Genomic DNA, 19,324 nt, shown 5'->3' with positions numbered 1-19,324 from the left:
AGGTTGGCTTCTGGCTGATGTTTTGGGTGAGGCCATGTTCTTCTTGTGACTTTCTTGGGGGAAGGTTTAATGAAACAGAAAGTATAAGTGGTGGGGCTGCCGTTTTGGATCTCATTTGACTGCCCTGCCTTTGTCTGCCTGGTTTCTGCCTGAAGTCACCTTTCACTGTGAGCCTAACAGGTAAGTGTTCTCCTACATGGACATTCTGGTGTTTCACTCCACCTCTAATGCTTCCATAGGCTGTTGTGAATTCAGGTCTGCTTTTGTGCCTTTGGAAAAATAGGAAAGCTCTAAAATCTTTGTTTCTCCTTTGGTTTTAAAAAGTGGAGGGTGTTCCGTTTATCTTTTCTTGTGAGCTACGGTTGTGTGCTCCCTTAAGCCATGACCCCCTAACGGTTGACCGCACCTTGTTGCACTGGCCAACTGTCCCTCCAAGTTTTCCTGGGCTTGTGATTATTCGATTTGTTAGGAAAGCTCAGATAGAAATAATATTCTAATATTTTCAAAAAAGTACTACTACGCTTACCCACTGGGCTATATGGGCAAATACCATTTGTGATGTCGTCTTTCATGTCCTGGGTGTAAGTCTTTGCAGTGCACGTCAGTGGTGTGAGTTATGGTTGCATAGTTTACCATAACTGGTGAATTAGTTTGGTTTTTCGATTTTACCTTGCACCCTTTAACAAAGATTTTTTTCAATGAATTTCCTAGGTTTTTATTAGTGCAACTTAACCATAATGTTCCTGTTACAAAGATTTGTCAGTACATTTCATAGGTTTTTTTTAGTGCTATGTAACCATAACATCACTTTACCAAAGATTGTTCACTGAATTTCAATGGTTTTTATAACTGAAATGTTTCAAGTTGTTACAGTACTGTATATGAGTTATTAATAATTAGTCTTTTAACATATATGAAAGGACTATAACACTTTTAAAAAGTCATTTTTTGCAACACATACTAATGTGTGTTGTTTTCAGCAGTGCATGCAGGGGATGCAAGTCATGGTTTAATTGCCTAGGGCTTGAGGCTCGATCATGATACCAGCCCCACCAAACCACCCCATTATCCACTGCACCTAGCCTACATCCTGGTCCAGTGTCTACTAAACCCCCATAATGTCACCAATGCTGGTCCTCATGATGTGCAGCATGTTCAGTGTCCACAAGCTATGGCGCATGGGCTTTGACCATGGAGCAAGGGCCCAATGAGCAAATCAGAGTAGACATTTCTCGATGCTGGGGGCCAGGCCCACTGCCCAGGCACTAAAGTCGTATCCCTATTTGTGTGAACATACATTTTGACACTTTGGAAAAAATAAAGCACAAGACAGATTTGCAAAAGCATGCTTTAAGGTCCTTGCTGAGGCTCCTCATGCAAGTTTATTTGCAAATCTCTTCAGTAATGTTGCCTCGTCTTAACAATATTCCTTCAAACTTTGCAGCAACATTCAAGGAGGGTATATAATCGTTTTGCAAACATGTGTGCAGGTTCGTCAGACGGCACCAAAGTTATGAGCCATCCAAAATGTGTGAGATGCACCTGTAATTTTGCCCCCTCTTGACAAAACAACAACCAACTTTGCAGCAGCAATCAGAGTAGAGTCTATAATCTTTTTGCAAACATTTGTGCGGATCTGTCAAACGGCATCAAATTAATAAGCCATTCAAAAAGATTGGGATTCCCCCTCTAGTTGCAGCAACATTTAAAGTTGGGTCTATTTTTCTTTTGCAAAGTTTTGTGTAGTTTATTGAATGGCCCCAAGGAGATAAGCCATCTAATAACCACTATTCACCAGCCCTGTAGTGAACATATTTGTCAAGTTCACGAACATCACAGCAAAGTGCCCTAGCAACTAGGATGTTCACGGACATCGGACCAGAATAAACACCTGATTTTTGGCTTTTTCTGGACATATCCCATCCTCATCACCTCTCACCTCCACAGACGTTGTTTCATTTGTTTGACAAGTGTAATTGTAGGTAAAACCCAACATTCAATAATCCAAATAATCCAATTGAGTCAGAAAAGTGCACAGGAGCAAGAAAAAACAAAAATGTATTAAAAGCAATCAGAGACTGAGAATAATTTGAAAAATCATTCAATTAACAATACGAAATAGTGGAGTATTAAAGTGAATAGTGAAGTGTCATCATAAACTTTCTTTCAGAATACTTTGAGAATGTTGTTTGCTGATTGGTCAATCAATTACTCAATCGGGTAATGTATACAATGCCTAGCCCTATTGGCCTACTCTATCCCTCATGATCATTCCGTTATTTACCTCATAATAATGACTTTATGGTGGTACCATCTAATTTCTCAGGCTTGTGTTTGAACAGTAAACATTTAATGATGTTCCATTACATCCTTGTTGTTTAATTGGTGGAGCTCATTTGGCCATCCTGGGATGGGCTGCTTTGATCATTGTTGAGCTATAAAATTGTGAGGTGTGAACAGTGTGGCAACAATTGTATTTTTCACATCTTATTCTCCTGAGAATTAAATCTTGGCTCTATCTTACTGTTCTCAGCCTTAAGGCTGTGTCAACCTGCAGCACAATTTTGCTACTTCTGATTGGAAACATGTAACTTCTCCCCTTCCTTTCTCATGGTTCATGTTCATGACCTCATGTGCTGTGCTCATAGGTCTGTTGCACTGGACGGAGCACTTGTCGACTTTATGTGTATTTTATCTCTAGATGAACGTGTGATATGGTGGCTAAAATCAGTCCGGTAATCCATTGATGTGTCCTAATCGACGCACAAACCTAATTGCATCTTTTGTGTTGGGCTATGGTCTTTGAACCTTTCTTAGTTCTGTATACTGGGCTCTTCCTTGGTTGGTAGCTGACGTGGTTGGTAGCTGACGTGCTCCACTGTATTTGTCTCTACTCTTGGGCAGATATTTTCCTACAGGAGGCGATGTGTCTCTTTTGTCTAAATGACTTTGTCCTGTGCATGTCTTGCACGTAATCCTATTCTCACCACGGTCATGACCTTGTATTTGTAAGTTTTAAGAACATTGGCAGAACTTCTATTAGTTATGTGTTTCGATTGCAGAATATGTGAGACCGTATTGAGCATTCTCCTTCACAGCCAATCCGTATGAAACATTCAACCCATTACCCTGGCAAACCCTGCTGCCTGTAGGAATATTTCATTGAGTCATGTTCCTTTGTGTTTTCCCTGGGAGAGATTTTCTCCTCAATCTCCTAACCAATCTCTGCGTGACTTTACACTGTGTTTGAGGCTGCCTCCCTTGCCAATGCATTCCTCCGGCATTGTCTTTAACTGACTGCATTTTTGCTGTGTAAAACTATCTCTAAGGCCTGCTATTAAAATGACCTACGCACTACATTAAATCTTGAGGCCCACTAAGTGTTGGGTACCTATAAAGTATTAATATAAACATATGTGTATATATATATATATATATATATATTTATATATTGTGCTACATCCTCTATTCCTTAGTGTTGCTACTACACACTGGAGGGGTCAATAATGCAAGGCAAACCTCTGCTTGTATTTTTCTCAGGATTAGTAATTTTATTGAAAACAAAACAATGCAAATAAAGCCTACAAAGCCCACTCTATCAGGGCATTCTCTACATATTATACATTCTAAGGGATAATCTCCCAGCCTATACAAAACTGGCCCTCACACTAAACAAAACATGTAAAACAAATAATAAATAACATAAGCAAATGATTACCAGACAAGCGGTGACTTGCATGATCTTCACCTGTCCTGGGTAAATTACTTCCCCAGGATTGTCCAGAATTAATCTCTCAAAGTGTTCATAAAGTAAAACGTCTCGAACAGTCCTTGACATTTCCAAAAGAAAGAAAAGTTCACTGAAACAAAAATCTACTGGTAACAGTTCTTTATCCATCTGTTGAAAAGTTACCCTTCCAATTTCAGTAAAGAAAATAGCACCACTGGTAATCCTGGATATCCTTCTTATAGGTTTGTATTGTTATAGTTCAAAGACAAAAGCACCACTTCTTCATCAACAACTGTCTGTGTAATTATCCCCTCTGCAGCATCTTTAGTATTTGTCAGGATTCTTCTTCTCACAGTGTTGCTACTTCTTGGCAACTCCCTTCTAGTATTGTTACTGTGGAGGCAGACTCCTTTGCCCCACGGTAGCTTTCTACTTCAACCTCTACAATATAACATTTACTGACAGTCTCATAGACAACCACCGTTCTGATATGTCTGTTTCAATATGGCTTATTAGGCAATTTATAAGACAAGACTCTGACCTTACAGGTAGGGAAGACACTCTTCTTCCCCCAGGTTACCAGGAAAGGGCAGCCTCTTTGCCTCTTCTGTCTGTCTCACTGACACTATGATAATCTGTCTTGGATCCCATACTGTTTTCGCTTTCTCTCTCTGTTACGATGGCCTTAGCCTTGCAGATCAGTGATTGAATTGTTTACAAGCACCCAGCTCCCTTCCCCAGCTTTAATCACACATTCTTGGTTCCAGTAGCTGAGCCAGAGCTGTATTGCCACTCTTCCTGCTCTGGATAACCTTGCCACACTTGTATCAGATGACACTGGACCTTTTAGCAACTTCAGCAACTACAAAGTAAAGGTGGTCATGTTTCAATATAGCTGGTTCCACTATGTAAAAGGTTGGCCCACTGGCTCTGGTAGTGTTTGTTATTCTCTCTCTGCTCTGCTTCAACTAATTCTACAACTTCTAATTTACTTGTTCAGTGTGTTACAAGGGTTAGGTTTCTCAAAGGAAACAGATTTAGGTATACCCAATTGGTCTTTGATGTAGATTTTCAGCATTAAAGAACCATAAGGACTTGCGTTCCATTTTCATTCATTTAGAGTGATAATTTGATTCTGTGTGGGAATCATAATAGTCCACATTCACAGTCTCTTTATTGTTATATCCCCAGCATGTTTCCCTTCTCAACTGAAGACATGCAACCACTTCGGTATGTTCATAAAATTCACCAATGGAAACGAAAAGCTTTTTCATACATGCAAGCACTTCAGCTTGCTTTAAATGCATGCATCTTACATTCCCTTTGTTCACGGGACTTTCTACAACAACAAACAAATTCATATGATTTCTACTGCCTTCTGCTATCATGTGAGCAAATGTGGAGCTGGTAACAGTTAACAGCAAGAGCTTTCCAGTGATTCTGAGTACAGATCATCACTCACCTGCTCTAGAAACACTGCATTTGCGGGCTGCTTCCACTTGTCTACGTGTCTTCTTTCTGCTACTACTTCAGGCATTCTTGGGACCCACACCCCTCTGCAGTATGGGTGTCGCCAGTCTAGCCTCGTCCACAGAGAATCTCCTTCACTCCCCAATCCGTATGCTTGCATCTGCACACAGGCCTCGGCTGGTGCACAATATCTGCTCTGTAATCACAGCTGATAGACCTAGACCTTCAATGCCACGTCTCACTCAGTGCAGGCACGGCCTGACAGGGTTGTGAACACTGGACCAACTCAGAACCTGCAGGTGAAATCTGCTCTTCTCTCACCCCGGCATCCCTTAAGTGGTCACACTTCCTCATGAATGTCCAGCCTCATGCTCTTCTCCTTCTGCTACTACTCGTAGCCTTCCAGCTCCTTCCTTCTGCTCCTTCCTGAAGCTGCATTTTATTCCTTCTATGTGAGGTAATTAAGTTCAGTTGCAGGCCCTTAGTGTTAATTGCCTGACGTAGGCAGAGGCCACTAGGCCTACTTGCCTGTCCTTTTCTTCTACATGCTTCCTGGGCACTCTACTTTGTCCAACTCTTTGGGGCATTCTGGGAGATGTAGATCATTTTAATGAACTTTTCTGCTTCCTCTATATTTTTAAGGGTAGTTTGAATCCCTTGAATATTTCTATAAGAGGAATTGTAAGGCTTAGTCCTATTAGAGGCAGATGGTATGGAAAGGCAATCCTTTCACTAATCCTATTAAAGAACTTTAGATATTGTGGAGAAAATTCGAGTTTTGGGATAAAAAAATGTTCTTTTGATGTAACAGGTCCCGATATTCCAATCTTTGTATGTTCCACCTTAGTATTACCAAAAAGGCTGAAAACCATTAGAACGACAATACGCCATAACCTCTCTGGGAACAGCGGTGTGAATATCCCTATTAGAGGAAAAGGACCATCCCTCATCCCATGGAACTTCCTCACTTCAGTGAACCTGGTATCCCTCCAGGTGATCCTCCCTCAGTACACAACCCCCAGGATTGGTATCAGGAAGCATCTGCCCTCTCCGGGCCACCTGGGAGGAGATCCTAGACAGGGTTTTGGTGAGGGATCTGCAGGGTTCTCTACAACACTCATAATGATCTGATGTGTTTCATGTCATTTCTAGTCTGTGCTAACGTGTGTGTATGTGTTTGGTTAGGGCTAGCATGTATACTTATGTTATTCATTGTCGCTATTCATCTCATGGCTTAAGGCCTACCTATGAATGCATCTATCTATACGTGTGCATTTCACTAGCTACTACCTCTCTCGTGTCTCATAGAAGTCTTTCAGCACTGCTCACATATCGTGTTCACTGCCTACATCTATTAATGCTTGCTGACTTATGCTTATCACGCTCCCTATTTCTTGGTCCTACTCGCTTCCAACTATATCTATGTATGTGTATCAAGTTGCCTCTTGGCGTATATTTGCTGGTTACTCATGTCTACTGTTTTTCTCTGCATATAAACCTTGGATACATGTATATGTGCGTTTCACATTTGATCTGTCAGTGAAAGGATATGGTGTGAATGACAGAGTGAACTGCTTGAGGCCTGGACCTTTGGACTTTGATGTGTGTCCTGACTCATGCTTCATGGGTTTTCTTAGTTTATATTTCCTCTCACATGCGGGATGTTGAAAGTTCATCCCAACATTCCCCCCTTTCGTTCCTTTCAGAGTGAATCCCCTCATGAACTCTTTGTCTCTCAATTCTTGTTCATGTGCTCAATCATAATTATCTTTTGTGATCTAAATCTTGACAACTTTTCTTAGATTTGTTCCCCCTTAGCTTAAACACAGGGGCTGAACCCTAGGAAACTGAAACCCCCATCTCCTGTGGAATCTGCGTAACACTCAAGGTCATTCTCAGGGTTTGGGAGTGGTGTCCAAAGAGATCCTGGTGGACCTATGGGACAATCTATGGGTGCCAGTTTGGGTATGGGCTTTACCTCTACCTCGTCTGTTTGTGGGTTCTCATGTTTCCGAGGAGGAGTTGCCTCTTCTACCTTTACTGCAAGTCATTTTACACCATTTCTATGGGACATGCAACAGGCTCTTATGACTTGAAAAATTGTCCAAATCAGAATTAAGAGGTTGACAATTGGGAAAAGCATTTGGCAGGCATTCGTCAACCAGTTCTGCATCCATGAGAACCTTTATGACAACCAATATTGTCTTTTGTAATTCCCCCTCTTTTTTTCAACTTTTAGATGGTACAAGCCCTTTATTGCAACAGTGAAAAACCCGCTATCATCGTCATTTGGGTGTGTAGGCACAGCAGGAAATACCTATTTTCCTACACACTCCTCCTTACATAGCTGTGAGGAGATCGAGGACCACGTCATCTTGAAGTGGCATGTTGTGGATCCCTGCAGTTCTTCTCTTATGGCATTGAGTCCGTTTTCAGGTGCGTTTGCCAGCTGGACCAGGTTTCTTCGTGTTGTTTGCAACCACTTTGCATTAGTGTCCACTTGTATTCCAGGGGCTAAAAGTAATGTCTCAGTTTTAGTGAACAGGCATTCCTGAGTTGGGACTTTCTCTGGGGCTTTGTCTGCATCCTTACTAAGGTTATTTGATCATCTTTTGTGAGCTAGTGTCATTTGTGTATGGCTCGGGCAAAGTATGGAACTGGGGATTCTTCTTGGGGACCAACAAGTGTTTCTCAGGGAAAAGGAGTACTGGGGAATGCATATTCACATGGGAGTACACCCTGTTCCAAGGTGATGATAGGTGGAAGTAGGCATTGGTTCCACACTCCCAGAAGAGATCCATGATTGCAGCTGTACCGTCTTGTAACACTGGCATTATAATGGTTTGATTGCATCCTTTGTTTCCACCCACGGGCACATTGCCATTGACTTCTGAAACAGAATGAAGACAGGGTGAGTATCTGTGCTTTTACTGGTTGTTCATGTTGTTGCAAATTCATTAACTTATTCAATATGATGCCCACACTTCTCAACACTTTCCATCTTTCTGGATGTCTTCTTCATTCCCCTCCAGTTCCTCTGCTTTGAATACTGCTAACCCATTTACTCATTGTTTATTCCAGTATGTTGATCCTTCTATTGCTAGGCCGTATAGACTGCATATGGAAACTAAGGCACAATAAACATATACTATAATGACACGTCAGACGCGAGGTTCGTTTTCAAAACAAGTCTGGTTTATTTCAAAGTTTTCTCAGTCGGCCGACTGGGTCTCAACGCCTCACAACCTGTGTTCCCAAACGATATGAGATGTGAGAGAGAGTGAACAGCGCTCAAGCAGTAATACATATACATTAGACATACCCTCTGCAAAGGAGCACCGTTAGGAGAATATAATTCATGTTTAACTGCCTTTTAAAACAGTGCTTGCAAGACAAACCGGCACCCGGACTACTGATTAGATGTGGGTTCTGCTCGACTTCAAGGACTTAGTGAGAGAGAAAACAATGGATTTCTGTAGAGCTGACATTTCTGTATGTGTTAGTATTTCAGTGTTCAAGCCGTGGCCTTGCACGTGTACAAGTTTAAAGCATAGAATACATTTGCAAAGCGTTTTGAAAGAAAAGAAGAAGGTAATGGCTGACATTTCACAAAATGGACACCCTTTGGTTACATTGACGATTCTAGGATCGCAATGTTTGTCACATGATGCGATTGGCTTCTGGCCAACATATTATACATACTATAGGGTTGCTTTTCTGGTCTAACACTATGTACATCTGAGGTTTGATTACACATGTGTTGTAGTCTTGTCCCGTGTGTGTGTCACACTTGCTTCTATCTGTATCTTTGAGCATTATTTGAACTGTGTGTCCCTGGAACTGCCCTTTCAACTTGCAAAGTACTAAATGTGCCAAGCACAGTGATTCTAATGCTAATATCTCCCGGGGAATTTACAGTCTGGGCTGCCAACTGTGTGCCGGATATGCCCCCACACAAAACATTAATCTTTGTATTGAGCTCTGCTGGTTGCATTCATTGCGATGTATGACACAGTAATCCTTTCTAAGTGGTGCTTATCGATTATTCCAGCATTTATGCTTTCTTCCATTTGTACACTTCTTTTATGTCTGGTCAAAGGGTTACTTCTAATTTCTGTTACATTAGTGTTTGCTGTATCATTCCTGTTATTATTTATAACTTCTGCATTCATTAGTTTCATCATAGAGTAAGAAAGAAGAAGAGAGAAAAACAAACAACAAATTCCCTTAAACAGCTGTTTCATTCGTACTTGTTTTTTTTATTTGAGTTTCTAAAGTCTGAGTCAACCTCTCAACTTTGTCTGTCCAGATGGTCATACTCTCTTAAAGCATGCCCACATAGTCTCTTATGTGTTCCACTTTGATTTAAGGTGATGGTCCCAGCGTCTGCATCTCCTTGGAGCTCTGTTGTTATGCTGGTGTCTGTTCTGATATCCAAGATGTGGATACAACCCTTGTGGTGCTTCAGTTTCACTGCGGTTGGAGTAACATGGATGATTTCATAGGGTCCCATGTAATTCCGTGTGACTTGAGTTTGTTGGGGCCCGTTGCGTTGTCTTTAAAATGACCTGATGAGATATAACTTTGGCGCATGTTGACAAATTCTTAAGATAATCATTGTATGTTGGACAAATAATATCTGCACTCCTGTGAGCGTCTGTCATGGTTTGCATTGGGGCGACCAGATTGTGCATCTGCCTACCTGTCACTACACCACGTGGTAACAAGTAGTGGTCCTTGCTTGTCTGGTTCCGCAAATCAAACAGGGTGAAGGGCAGGCAATATAGCCAGCTCTTTTTCAGCTTGTCACACATCTTGGCCAATTTGTTTTTCAGCAGGACATTTAATATCTCAACAATACTGCTGGCTTATGGGTGGTACGCAGTGCATAGCGTGTGCTTAACCCAATAGTGGTGTAATCTCAATGACAAATTTGTTTGCAAAATGATGACCATTGTCATACCTCAGGACACTGCATATTCCCCTCAATGGAAAGACCTCCCTCACCAGAAATGTGGCTGCAGATTTTGCATAGCATTCACACAAGGACCAGCCTCAATCAAACAGGAAAATAAGCATACGACTACAATCATATACTTGTATGTACTGCATCTGTTCACCATGTCAATAAAGTCGACATGGATTTCTTTGAAAGGTCCTGATGGGCGTGGTAGCATTCCCCATAGGTTCTTCATGGTATAACCTGGGTGAAATATGTGACACGTTATGCAATCAGCTACAAAAATATCCACTTGTTCTGAGAGGTTCGGGACGAACCAATGCTCACTGATATCAGCAGCAATCCTTTGGAAAAGGCATATAAGCTGCCTGTTTGGCATGCTAAACTGCATCTTTTCCTTTAATGAGCGGTGCACACATCACAATAGCTATGCATCTATTAATCTGGCTAATAGTCCTGCATGCTGGTCTAGTAAGCCATAAACTCACCTGTCTCCTCTTCTTTTCCATCATGCTAGTCCTGTGGATTGTACATTAGCTGAATCTGTGTATGGTGACATCATTGTCCGATGACCATTCAATTGCTTCTATGAGTGCAACAAGTTATGCTGCGTGTGCTGACATGTGTGAGGGTAATCTCTTTTGCATTACTATTTGATAATAATCTTCCTGATCTATTGTATACCTCACTAGTGCTGCACCTGTATGTCTCTGACCATCCTCCTGATTTATTATTGATGAACCATCTGCATAAAGTACTTCTTTTTTTTTTAACTTGTTTTTATTGAGCTCGACAACACACAGAGATACAAAGTTAATGCAAGCAAGTCATGAAATCAGTTTACAATCCACAACACAGAGGCATCACTATACAAGCATCAGATATAAACAAAGCACAGGTGCATATAATCAGGGGAGATTGCAACCAGAGTGAGGACAATATATACATCATAGAGCGTTACTGAGAGGAGCGTGGCGGAGAAGAGGTCTCCGAATCTGTGGCCAAGGCAGACATATAATCGCGGAATCTGCACCAGATGTCTCTTGGTCTTGAATACGAGTGTTGTGTCGCCCCCCAGGCTTCCTCGGTATCATGCGCCCAGGTGACTGCCCGGAGCCACTGCGCATGTGTGGGTGCCCTGGGGCGAAGCCAGCATAACACTATACAGCGAACCGCCAACATCAGACAAAGACCTGCCAACTTCTTTGAATCACATTTCAAACCGGGAAGGTCATGAAAAAGGCAGCGCATTGGAGAGGGGTCTATGGTGCAGTCTAATAAGTCTGATATAGTGGAGCATACGTCTTGCCAGTATTGTGTCAGGTGTGGGCAGTTCCAAATCATGTGTATGTAATCAGCCTGGCCAGTGCCGCATCTGGGACAATTAGGAGAGGTCTCATGAAACATACGATGCAGTCTAGTCGGTGTGTGGTGATACCTGTGTAACAACTTGAATTGCAGTAGTTTAAATCTGGAGTTATATGATACCTCTTGGGTACGTGCACACATACGGGCCCAACGCACATCGTCAATCTCAACTCCAAGATCCTCCTCCCACTTCATTTTAAGTTTAACAAATGAGGGGGCGGCCCTGGTCTGTATTAAATTATAGAGTCTGGATACTTTCCCTCTGAAGGAATCGGATGCACAGAGTTCAGCTATCAAAGGTTCATCCGGTGGGACCGAAGGAAATTCGGGGAATTTAGTTTTTAGGACCTTCCTGAGTGAGGAGTATTGTAGCCATGCCGATGGTCCACGCTTGAGCGCCAAAGGGAGATCCGACCACTCCAGGAAATTGCCTTCAACAAAGACCTCACGAAGGGACAAGAAACCTGCCATCGTCCAACGAGCGACCACGGATGGAGGGATACAGGGGACATCAGGGAGGAAATTCCAGAGAGGGAGGTCACCATGAAACGGGTCAGGGGTAGCAACCGAGTTCCACATTTTAGTAAGAGCAAGTGATGTGCTCAGCACAGGGTCTATAGAATCAGGATCTGATGGGGCTGGCTTAAGAATGAGGGAACCAATCGCACGCTCCTTAACCTTAAGTTTCTCAAGACGGACATGAGGAGGGGTATTCGACGTGCTGTACCAACAGGAAGCAAATTGGGACTGAGCTACTATCCAGTATCTAAGGAAATCAGGGGCACCGAACCCGCCCAGTGCCTTGGGAGGGGTGAGCGTGTTTAGTTTAAGTCGAACCGCTCCAGAGTGCCAGAGAAAGGAGTTGACAATGCCGCGAAGCGTCTTAAAGAATCCCTCGCCTGGCCACAATGGAATGTTTGTGAAGCGGTATAGGAGTTGGGGCAGAACAATCATTTTTAGAATTCCTATTCTGCCAGCAAGGGAAATAGGGAGACGGGCCCAACTCGCGGTTTTGGTGGTCAGGGCGGCTAGGTAATTCTGGTAGTTATCAGCGCGTAGTTTCTCAGCGTGGCGTGAGACCAGGACTCCCAAGTAGGTGAAAGTGGATTGGGACGAAGTAAAGCCCAGCAGGTCGGACGGCGGCTGCATGCCGTCCGTGAGTGGGAATATGGACGATTTAGAGCAGTTAACTTTAAGACCAGAGATATATCCAAAGCGGGTGACATCATTGAGAATTGGAGCGAGGTTCGTTTCGGGAGAGCGGACGTATAGCAGGGCATCGTCCGCGTATAGGGAAACAATGTCTGCTTGTCCCGCTGAGCGCAGGCCTCTATGAGAGTGCGAATGTCGCATCATGTCGGCAAAGGGTTCGATCGCTATTGCAAAGATCAATGGGGAGAGAGGGCACCCCTGTCGCGTCCCTCTGGCTACATGGAAGAGGGCGGAACACCTATCCTCAGTGCGTACTCTAGCCACTGGGTTGGTGTATAGCAGTCTGACCCAGGACCGAAAAATTGGGGCCAAATTTGCACTTTTCCATGACTCGCCACAGATACTCCCAGGACACCGAATCAAATGCCTTCTGCATATCCAGTGTGACTGCCACTGCTTGTGTTCGGGGATTAATTCTGCTGATCATGTTAAAAAGCCGCCTAAGGTTTAGTGATCTGGACCTACCTGGGACAAATCCCGCTTGATCAGGGTGTACGATATCAGGCATGTACACGGCCAGGCGGTTAGCCAGTAGTTTAGAAAATATTTTTACATCGCAGTTTATTAGCGAAAGGGGGCTGTATGAGCCACACCGAGTAGGTGGCTTACCCGGTTTAAGAAGGACAGTAATCATGGCCCACAGAGCCAACAAGTGCGGCACCAGGATTGATTTATAACGCTTATAAAAGTCCATAGGGAGACCATCCGGGCCGGGGGCCTTCCCCGCAGCAAGTGACTCAATGGCCTTAGTCAGCTCCTCCGGCGTGAAGGGTCTATCCAAGCAAACGGTAGCGTCAAAGGATAGGGCTGTAAGAGGGAGCTTCTCAAGGTAGTCATCGATTTCTGAGACATGGGGTCCAACCACCTTCGAGTAGAGGGACGCATAAAAAGTAAGAAACTCTGTGTTGATGTCTTGGGGCGAAGTGGCTAGTGTACCGTCGGATCTCTCTATTGCTGGGATGTTGGGTACTCCAAACTCGTGCCGAATCAGCCTGGCCAGCACTCGGCCCGGCCGCTCGCCCTCCCCGTAGCGCCTAACTGCCTGAGGATTGTCAAGGAATTTAACTTCGCGCTCAGCAAGATTGCGGAATCTAATTCACGACCCAGTGATGCCAGTGCGTCAGGGGAGTGATCGTGTGTGTATTGGGTCTCCAATCTTGCGAGGGTCGACTCGCTGTCAGCGATGTCCTCACGGATACTCCTTAGGATACCACTCCCCTTGGATAGGGCAATACCCCTGATATAGGCCTTGAATGATTCCCAAAGGGTAGCTTGGAGAGGGACTGAATCCGTGTTTACCTCGAAAAACTCCTCAATAGATGACTCAAGTTCGGAGGCGAAGGTATGGTCAAGGAGAGCAGAGGGTCTCATTCTCCACTGCCGTGACCTTTCGAGGCCATGTCCCCACTTCAGGGACATGACCACCGGGGAGTGATCTGACAGTGTTCTGGTAGGATTGCCAGATGGGTAAGGCATCTAATCAGTATATCTGACAATAGCCATCTATCTATCCTGGAATGAGAGTCGTGGACCGAGGAGCAGTAGGTATACGTGCGGGAGTCAGGGTGCATCAGTCGCCAGGCATCTGCTAGCGCCAGCCAGGGAAGGATTGTCAGGATTGTGCGAGCTGCCTTTGATAGCTGGCGAGGTCTGAAACCCGATCTATCTAAAGTGACATCCAAAATCGTGTTGAAGTCCCCGCCCCATATAATTGGGATCTGCGGGTAACTCTCAAGAAGCGATGCCAGGTTAAGAAAGAATTCAGGGTCGTCGATGTTGGGACCGTATATATTAAGGATAGCTACATTTTGATTCTGTAAAGTACCAATGATGAGTACATATCTACCGAGGGGGTCAATATGTGATTGGGAACAGCTAAATTTCAGGTTTCTGTGGATTAAGACGAGGACGCCTCTGTTCTGGGTGGAATAGGTTGTGTAATATCTCTGGGGACCCCATTGCTTGGCAAACCTCTCACATTGTTTAGCACAGGCATGTGTTTCTTGTAAACAAAGGATTTGTGTACCATGACGCTCTGCGTAAAGTTGTATTTGCCTCATCTTTTTGTAATTGCCCAGTCCCCTAACATTCCAGCTCATAAAGGCTATGTTGCTATCCACCGTCTATATGGAGGGTATGCTTGGATTGTGCTTTGCATAAGAGGGTGGGTTCTGCAAACTGCAGCCAGAACCAACATACTATTCGGTTTATACCTCTGTGTTGCAATGGCGAACCGTGCGTGGTTCCTCTGGTAGGTGTCGAGCCTTTTTTAAACATAACTCCCCATCCACCCAATACCCACCCACATCCCTCCCCAAACCTGAGGGATGAGTCCCAAACCCCCCCACAACAGTAACAACTTCTCGGCATCAGCGCCTGGGGGGCTGTTAGCTGACCGAGCAGTGGCGCAACGGACTGTAGAGGGTATGCAAAGAATACATTCAGCTGGAGTCTCTAACAGGCACAGTGAGGACCGTATGAGATGCGAACATAGTATTACCGACCAAAAGGAGACTCGATCATAACACATTAGTGCATTCCCACAATCGCTGAACAAGACATTCGGTACATTTAGTGTATAATGCACCGCTAGGGTTCCAATAACCAATAAACATAGTGAGCAAATATCGCCCGAGGGGCCGTGGTTGAGAGGATAAATACAACAATGATAACTTATCAACGGGCTATCATGAATAAAGTGAAATACGGGCTGTTACCAACCCGACCAACTCAGCAAGAAGCTTCCAAGGCTGAAGATAATAAGGGTTTAGCCGGGAAAGTGTTCATCCAGGAATTTAGAAGCCTCCTCTGGGATTGTAAAGAAAAAGGTTTTGTTAGAGTGTTCGATGCGCAATTTTGCAGGGAACAGCATAGAGTACTTGACTCCTAGGTCTCGGAGTCTTCTCTTCAGAGCCACAAATGTCTGACGTTCACGTTGCACCGCCACCGAGTAATCCGGGTAGAGGTGGATACTGGCCGCTCCAAGGGTAAGGTCGCCCTTGATCCTGGCTGCACGCAAAAGGGCATCACGGTCCCGAAAGTTCAGAATCCTAGCTATAATGGGCCGAGGAGGGGCGCCTGGTTTGGGTTTCGCTGTCAATGCTCGATGTGCTCTTTCAATAGTGAATTGTGGGGACAATTTAGTCGAGTCTAGGAGTGTCATGAGGAGCCGTTCCAAGTAATCTTCCATCGGTTCCGCAATATTGTCCTCCGGAATGCCAACTATACGCAAATTATTACGTCTCGAGCGAGACTCGAGGTCATCATTTTTCTTCACCACCAATGCCACACGGTTGGTTAGCGTGGTGACCTCGGCCCGCAGAGAGCCCAGCACATCCTCAGCAGCCCCTAGTCGAGTCTCGACCTCTGTTACTCGACCATCCGTCTTTTCAATGTGGGCTTTTATGGAGGAAATTGACCCATTCATATCGTCTAGTTTGGTATGCAGAGTGGTGAAGCCATCGCGGATGTACTCCAACAACTTTTGTGAGTCATCTGAAGTCGATGGGGCCCAGATGGAGAGGGGATCCTCAGTATCATCGGAGGGCGGCTTGGACGGCGTTTTAGCAAACATGTTTAACGAACTTTGCTTTTTCCCCGCGCCGGCTCCCTTGGTCATGATGAAAACCGGAGAAGGACAGGGGCCCAAAAAGAAAATGCGTGAGCAAGTAGCGTAGCACCCGGTGGCTAATTTAGTGCGGTGAATACCTGCTGCAGAAGGTTGAGCACGCCGCCGAGGAGCACAGGGATGGGACACGGCTAGGCCCCAACCCCCGCACCGCAAGGCCCCAAATCACTCCGGTCCGGGCTCTCCTTGACCTCAAAGCCCGCGAATACGTGTACACGATGCTGATCCAGGTACACAGGCCGTCGATGAAAGTACTCGCGTAAATGCGGGCCAAGGCCGGAGGTGAACTGGAGGGGAGGGGGGGAGAGCTCCCGGCGTGGTGAAAAGGAGTTCCAAGTGGGGAGGCAGCCCCCGAAACTCGCGGGAAGCCCCGAAAAAGGCCCCCCAATGCGACGCTAATAATGGGCCCTGCGGTCCCACGCAGCACTCCGCGGTATCCAGAGAATGGTAGCAACCAGGTCCCCTCACCTTGTTAAGGTAGTGTTCAGGAACGCCTCGGAGAAGGGGACATGGGCAGCCGTGGGTAGATGAGTAAGCCCGCTGCGTAGTGCCGCGCGGCCCAAGGCGGAGGGAGCCAGCGGTCCCTGCTCCAGCCGCTAGCAAGTATCAGCACAGGGCAGTCCGGTCCCCCCGCTGGTCCGGTAAACTGGTTGCAGGGACGCCTCGCGCGCCCCGGAGGCCACAGCGCCTCTCTCTCACAGAGGCCGCACGCGCCAGGACGTCGAGTAGTGGCACAGATCCGCAACCCCCGGAGCCCGCCACGGGGAGAGCCAGGCGTCCGCGGTGCAGCGCTCCAGACAGCAACAGCAGGGCCCACGGATGGTCTACGGGTCCCAGATTCAGGATATCGGTAGACTGTCAGCTCATACCGCGGCTGTAGTAATAATGGTTGGTAAAGCTGTATTTTAGCGGTCAAATTAGCCAAGATGTGCCCTCGTCGTCCGGAGCTTCACACTCAGGCGGCCATCTTGTTTCGGCGCAACAGCGCCCCCCCTGCATAAAGTACTTCTTCTGTGTTGAGTTTGTCTTCACTCACTCTACTTCTGTCTTTTGACTCCCCCTCATACACTGAACAGTTATGTACGTTTAAAATGGGACATCTTACTATGTTTCATACCCTGATGCTCTCTGTGTGGTGAGGGTGGATTTACTTCTCTCTAATATGGTGAAAACTGCAAGTTCAACCTATAACGTTATTGGGCAGCTCATGGTGATTGTGGCAGATTTCTGATTTACAAATGCAGCAGCTGCTAAAGCCTGCTTGAATGGGAAATGCCCCTGCATAACTAGGTCCAAAAGCCCACTGTAGTCAGCTTGGTGTTTGTATTTCTGGGATGATTTCTGTGTGAGTACAGCTGTCATCACATCTGCATGTGAAAACAGATAAAACGGTTTATTGTAGTCTGTTGTGGCCAATTTTGGGATATTGCTGATTGCCATTTTCGGGTCACCAAAGCGTTCTGTCATCGTGTCTGTCCATTGAAGGGGTTATTTATTTTTCTGGGCATCTTTGAGTGCTTGTAATAATGTCTGACATATTTGGAGTAATCAAAAGTCCATGTTCTGCAATACTTGCAAAGCCCTAGACATTGCTGCATTTCTGTCAATGTTTTGGAGTTCGGTGTATTTCTGACTGTGGTTGCTCTGTCTGGGGTTACTCTTCTTAATGCTGCTGAGAGTATCTGCCCTAGGTACACTACTTTCTTTTGCAGTATTGCAATTTCTCTTTGTCTACTTTGAATTCTTTGCAAGGAGTTGCAGGAGCTTGATAGTGTCTTTTTGACACTGTTCTTCTGTGGTGCTGCACACTAGTAGGTCATCTACGTACTTTAGCACTTTGCTGGATATGTGTATGTTTAACAGGTCCATCTGGAGGACCCTGTTGAAGACACTAGGGGATTCACAGTACCCTTTTGGTAGATAAGTGTGCTGGTACCTCTGGCCGTGGTAGGCAAATGTGGTAAGGTACTGGGAATCTGGGTGTAAGGGCACAGATATTTATTTTGTAGGTCAATCACTGTGAAATATGTGGTGTCTGTGAGGATACTGCAGAGTATTGAAGCTGGGTTGGGCACTAATAGATAGTCTGCTTCCAGTATATTGTATTAGGCCTAAGGTTCTCTATACATCTTCACTGGCTATGGGCCTCATTATGACCCTTGCTGTAGGGGGTTAACGGCGCCGGTAGAGCTGCCGGTGCTGTTAAACCCCTACCACCTTATTACAAGGTCTGCTCACGGGTCCCGCTAAGGACACCTGGTAAAACCAGGCATCCTTAGCGGGACCCGCAACCAGATTAGAATGCTAACAATGGGGTCCTCATTAACGGGCCCGTTGTTAGCATCCTCCCCATTCCCATTGAGCCCTCTGGGGGCTCAAATGGGAATGGGGATGTGCCGGGACCGGGTTCCTTGAATGGGGAAATACCGGGCCCTTCAATGGCCCGGTAATTCCCCATTCAAGGAACCCCGACCCTGGTTTGGGGGTAGCCATGCCCTTATCGAGGGTATGGCTACCTCCAAACTCGTAATGAGGCCCAATATCACTGTGTTGCATGGCGATATGGGTGGTGATATGATAACGTGCTCAATCAGTACTGTTATTGTGTCACATATTCCCGCATCTGCTTCTCTGGAAAGTGGGTATTGTTTTACATGTTTACCAAAGAGAGGCTACTGCCCTACTTAGAAACCCCTGCATTCTAACCTCCTTTCTCCATAGATCCCATCATTCTAGCAGATCATTACAATTCTACACTTTACTTTACACTAAAGAATGCTGTCAATGTCAAAGCGCCACTGTCAGAAAGGAAATCCAAAACTACCAGACTTGCAAAGGTGATGACTGTCCAGCCACAATCATTAAAGACTGTGCTATCCCACTAGCCCCATTTCTCACAGGATTTATCAATGCCTCCTTTGCATCAGGACTGGTCCCTCCAGCCTTAAGGAAGCCT

The sequence above is a fragment of the Ambystoma mexicanum genome, chromosome 2q, assembly GCF_040938575.1.
Source record: "Ambystoma mexicanum isolate Mex_15411 chromosome 2q, UKY_AmexF1_1, whole genome shotgun sequence".
Lineage (NCBI taxonomy): Eukaryota > Metazoa > Chordata > Amphibia > Caudata > Ambystomatidae > Ambystoma > Ambystoma mexicanum.
Note: the sequence above shows the minus strand (reverse complement) of the source record.